General features: G+C 53.1%; 1 protein-coding gene across 3 annotated transcripts in view; it reads left to right on the forward strand.

The window, feature by feature from the left end:
- The first annotated feature begins 1,962 nt into the window (after positions 1–1,962).
- The window catches only part of DRD2 (dopamine receptor D2), a 67,119-nt gene continuing 64,115 nt past the window's right edge, over positions 1,963–4,966 (forward strand). Inside the window, exon 1 of one of the 3 annotated variants that reach the window (XM_032285509.1) lies at positions 1,963–2,277. The gene's annotated coding sequence lies outside the window, so the exon portion shown is untranslated. Of the gene's footprint in view, positions 2,278–2,675; positions 3,101–4,966 lie in introns of those variants that run through there. The other 2 variants (XM_032285511.1, XM_032285510.1) reach the window with 2 other exon arrangements.

The following is a 4,966-nucleotide window of genomic DNA, read 5'->3' on the forward strand; positions in this document are numbered from 1 at the left end:
CAGATGTTCCCTGTCATCAATCACACAGTGCATCTGTTTGCTGTGCCGCTTGTTTAAAGAGTGAGACGTTTGAGACGTTTGCTAATTGAAAACTAAAAGATCCATCCGTCTCACTCACAGCCAGCATGAAATCCACTCAGCCATGTAAGATTGGGGTAAAAAAGGCAGTGCGGAGCTACAGTGTCCTTGGGTGGGTGCATCTCATGGAGCTCATCTTCTTCCTGCTTCTGCCTCCTGATGAGCAAGGCTCCCTCCCTACCCCAGAGCAGGCAGGGATGGCCCATATTACCATTGTCTAACATGTCCTCATCTATTTTCCTCAGTATAGCCCAGAGAGATTATTTGTAGCCCCAACTTAAAAATGGAGAAACTGAGGCTTAGCCAGATCAATTAATTTAGGCAAGGCCACACAACGAGTAGGTGATCAAGGCAGGACACCACTCCAGGTGCTCTGGCTAGTCTGACCCATCCCTGAACCTATGTAGATATGCTGAGTTGGGGGGCACCAAGTCTTTCCTTAAGTGGATTAAACCTAGGAAAGAATGGCCCAAGGGTATGTGAGGGAAACACTGGAATTTCAACCATATCTGTAATGTTTGATCCCTTAAAGGCAAGTATGGCAACATTCTAGGACTCCTGTTGTCATATCTCTCCACAGAGCCTGCAGGCAAATGGAGGCCAGTCCAGATCAGCAAGATCCAGGGACAGGAGCAGGGAAGAGCCAGGGTAGGGTGATGTGGGGAGCCCACAGCTTCCCCTGCCCCAGTGCCTCCAGAGGTGGCTGTGTTTGAGAGAGAGGCTGTTTTGTGCCTCTGGAGAGGGGGACTGTTTCAGTGCTAGACCCTGTGGGATTCGCAAGGGCATGCCATTTATCTGGGACTCAGTTCTCCCTTCTGAGGTTGAGGACACATTAGATGAATGCTAAGGTCCTCTCCAGCCCTCACTTTCTATAATTGCATGTGTCACTGGAGGAAATGCTGATATGAAGTTAATCCTTATGGCCCAGGGTGGCTCCACTCCAGCCATGTAGGGCTGACCCCCTGCTGTTCCCTCTACTTGGAGTGCTGTGCCACCTTCTCCCCTTGGGAGCTGGTGTTGCTCCTTCAATGCTCGGTTCTGTGAAGTCTTGCTTTTTTGTGCTTCACAGTACCTGTTTAAGCCTCATTTATTTCCCTGGGGGGTCTCCTCTCTGGATTGGCAGGGTGTGGGATCAGGGGCCTGGTTTTATTTCTGTCTGTGACTTCTGAATCTGACGTAGAGTCTGACAGAGTGAGAACAGTTGGTAACTAATTGCTGCAGAAGGAAGAAAGAAAGAAAAGGAGAGAGGAAGAAAAGGGGTGAAGAATGAGGTTCCTCTGCAGCCCAAATGACCCTGGGCAGCGTTGCAGCGGAACACTCTTCACCACTCCATCTCTTTCTCCCTCCCTACTCCCCGCTTTACACACCTCAGTTTGGAGTCAAATGTGCGCTGGAACCCCTGAGGCCTCCTTTTCCATTTCCATCTCAGGTCAACTCCAAATAGGCCTTTTCCTTTGGATGAGTTCAGCAACGGAACTGACTGCAAAGGTTCCAAGACCTGAAATCAGAAAACGGATCCGGACCTCTCCGAACACCTCCTCTCCTTGTCTGACTTGCTGGTTGGGTGGTGCCTCCTGCAATCCTTGGCTTCTGAGTCCTCAAAGGAGAGGACTGGCAAGCAGACCGTGAGGACCCAGCCTGCATTCACAGCGTGTTACTTCGGGTGTGTGTGGGAGCGCAGTGGGCAGTCGAAGGTTGGGTTCCCGCCTCAAAGCAAGGGATGGCGGAATCCCCAACCCCCTCCTATCCCCCCAGGCCGGGGAGCGCCCCGGAGGTGCAGCTCGTTCGGTGGGGGGCGGGGGTGGGGCCTGTCTCAGGGGCGGGGCCCGGGGCACCTCCCTCCCGCGCTCCCCGCGCTCCAGCACCGCGGAGCTGTCCAGCTTCAGTGTCGAGCCGGCAGCCTCCCGCGCGCACCGCGCCGCCTCCGCGCAGTCCCTGCGCTCCCTCCCGCCCCGCGCCCGGCCCCGCCCCGCCCCGCCCCGCCGCGGCCGGTCCACTGCTCCCCGCGGGCCAGAGCCGGCCGAGCTGCTGCCGGCCGGGGCTCTGAACGGCGCGGCGGGGCCGGGAGCCAGGGACCCGCCGAGGAGAGTGGCGGCCCCGGACGGCTGCCGGAGGGGCGGCCGCGCGTGGATGCGGCGGGAGCTGGAAGCCTCGAGCAGCCGGCGCCGTCTCTGCCCCGGGGCGCCTTATGGCTTGAAGGTAAGCTCTGGCCAGATGGAGCGGCGGGCGACTCGGGGTCACCGGGAGAGGAGGAGGGAGCTCCAAGGGCGGCGCGGCCGGGACAGAAGTTTGTGCGGCCACTCCGGGCCTCCTGCTCGGGAGCGCCCGTCTGGGGTCTGGCTCTGCACCCGCTCTCCGTCGGGCGGGGGCGGGGAGTGTCCGGAGCCCGCGGCTGTCGTTCCCTCTCCCTCCCTCTCAGTGGCCTCCTCGCTGCCCAGAAGGGAATCCTCGCCCCGGGCACGAGCAGGCGCAGCTGGGGCAGCCTCCTCGCGGGGCGCCCCGGGCAGCACAGCCCAGCCGCTGCATCGGAGGGCGGCAGCTCCCACGATCTCGGGAGGGCTCTTCCCCCGACACCCAAGCGCGAGACCCTGGGCTCGCGGCCAGAGTTTCCGACCGCCTCGGAGGAAGACGGGCTGGTTTTGGCAACTCCGTTTTGGTGCGACCTGACCGTTTTCAGTTTCTAAGGCAGAAGCTAAGGATGGGGGAGAGGCGAGTTCTGGCTCGATTCTCTACTTCCCCAGGTCGCTGCTGTCCTTGGTCCTGAACTTTCGTTCTCCTTCGCCTTCTCTGGGGTTGACACCTAGTTGGGAAGGGAGGCTTGGGTGCCAGACCCGTTTCGAACCAGGAGTGCGGGCGACGGTGGGGCCAGTAGCGGACGGTGACCGCAAGGCTTTCGGATGTACCGAGAACCCCTCTAGGGAGGTGTGCGAAGACAGGAGGCAGCGCTAAGCGCCAGACAGAGCGCGTCCCTGTCCCTGTCTGAGGCGGGCAGCCCTTGAGTGCTTCCTCTTGAAGAGCAGAGGTAAGAGGGTGCGTGTGCGTCTACATAACAGGCTTCACCATGGACACAAGTCACAGCACTGCAGGTCCGTGGGGACAGGTGCTTGCTCTCAGCCACAGGAAAGCTGTCTGAGCAAGTCGCTTTTGCGCCACTTGACACCCCACTACTTTTTATTCTGGGGCTCCTGAGGTTGGGTGAGGGTGTGAGGTGCAAGGTACTTTGTGGGTCTCACTCCAGATCCTTCTGCATTTCTGGGTTTTGGCCAGGCTACAAACCTTTTAGGCTAATCCTTGCTCCTCTTTAGGGAACTAGATATTCAACGATTCTTCCCCACTCCCACCCGCTTCAAATGCAAATATGCATGCTTATCCCTGATTCATCCTGCAGCATTAGGACCACTTGAAAAAGAAATCATACTTATCATCTTTCCCCCGTGCAGCTGTTTGATGAGGGTGGGCAGATAGGGAGACTGTGGTCAGCGTGACCAGTTTCAAGAAAATCAGCAAGCTGGTTTCCTGGGTTCCAGCCCCTGCCTTGGACTTCCCTCCTTAGTGTTCAAAATTCCTGGATTATTTGTTTGCAGAGGGTTTTGATGCCTCCTCTGAATGCAGATGTGTGACAGGGAAGTGGTTTGGGAGGCTTAGACCTAGAGCCAAATTAGGGCCAGGGCAGTCCCAGGTTTGGTCTCTTAAAGAGCATTCCTTCTACCTTCCCTGCACAGCCTGAGGTGTCCAGAAAATGGAGCAGTTCTGATTTGTTGTACAAGTCCAAGCAGCATTTCTCTAAGGACTTTTTTTCCTTTTTAATGAATTCTCTGAGAAGCTGGTTAAAAATTCATATTTTTGTTTCTTCCTTGAAAAACTGCTGAATGAAAATCTCAAGCTGAGGCCCAGGAAATTTATATTTTAACTGTGTTTCTGGATGATTCATATGTACACTGAATTAGCAAATTACCTCCCAAAAAGTTGAGACTCCTTAGAGGGTCTGTATACATTTATTTTATTTTGAAAATGGAAAGAAAATTTATTTTGCATAAACTTGATAGCAGATATTCTAGCAGAGAAAATCCCTTGAAGATATAAAAATGTGTTTTTAAGAGTTAAAATAATCATATCCTTTGGGAACCATTCACTGATATCTAAAATATTTCTAAATTTCATACATTTGAACTTTATAAAATTAAAGTATTTAATCTCTCCCTTTGTCTCCTGCAGTTATACCTGTTAAATTCTTCAAGTGTGAGACTTTTGGTAGAAAGACCATCCCCTTGATTAAATGTCTTTATTCAATTAAGGATGCAATCCAATCTCCTCTCCCTCAGGGTTTTCCTGGGCTTTTCTTCTTTCTAAAATTTTTGGCCCCTTTAAGGAATCACCAATATGGCTTCAGGTTGACTTATGTAAATACTAACTGTCCCTCTATGGGGGCCAACTCAGTGTTTCCCTCCTGCCCTCCCCCCGGGTGAGTTATTGTCTTCCATTATGGATGTGCTGTGATCTGTCAACCTAAGTGCTCCTGAAATGCCAAGGAGTGATTAGTTCAGCCTAGTAGCACATCATGCTCCCCAAGGCTGGTAGCCACCCGTGCCCTGCTGGCAGTGACATATTGACAGTATTGGTCTGGTTCTTGTGCTCCACAAGCTAGGAAGCTTGTAGGGGGTGAGAAGGCCAGTAATGATGCTTGTGGACTAGTCAGTCTTTTACCTTTACCTGCAAGGGTGGATTATTTCTGTCTAGAATATGCAATTATCTTGAGAGTGATACAGGAGAACCTCAAATTGAGAGAAACCCTTCTGTCATTCCTTCCTTCCTTTGTATATGTTCCCTCCCTCTTTCTTTCTTTTCTTTTCTTTTCTTTTCTTTTCTTTTCTTTTCTTTTCTTTTCTTT

The sequence above is a fragment of the Sapajus apella genome, unplaced genomic scaffold, assembly GCF_009761245.1.
Source record: "Sapajus apella isolate SASKATOON/1434 unplaced genomic scaffold, GSC_monkey_1.0 scaffold16, whole genome shotgun sequence".
NCBI lineage: Eukaryota > Metazoa > Chordata > Mammalia > Primates > Cebidae > Sapajus > Sapajus apella.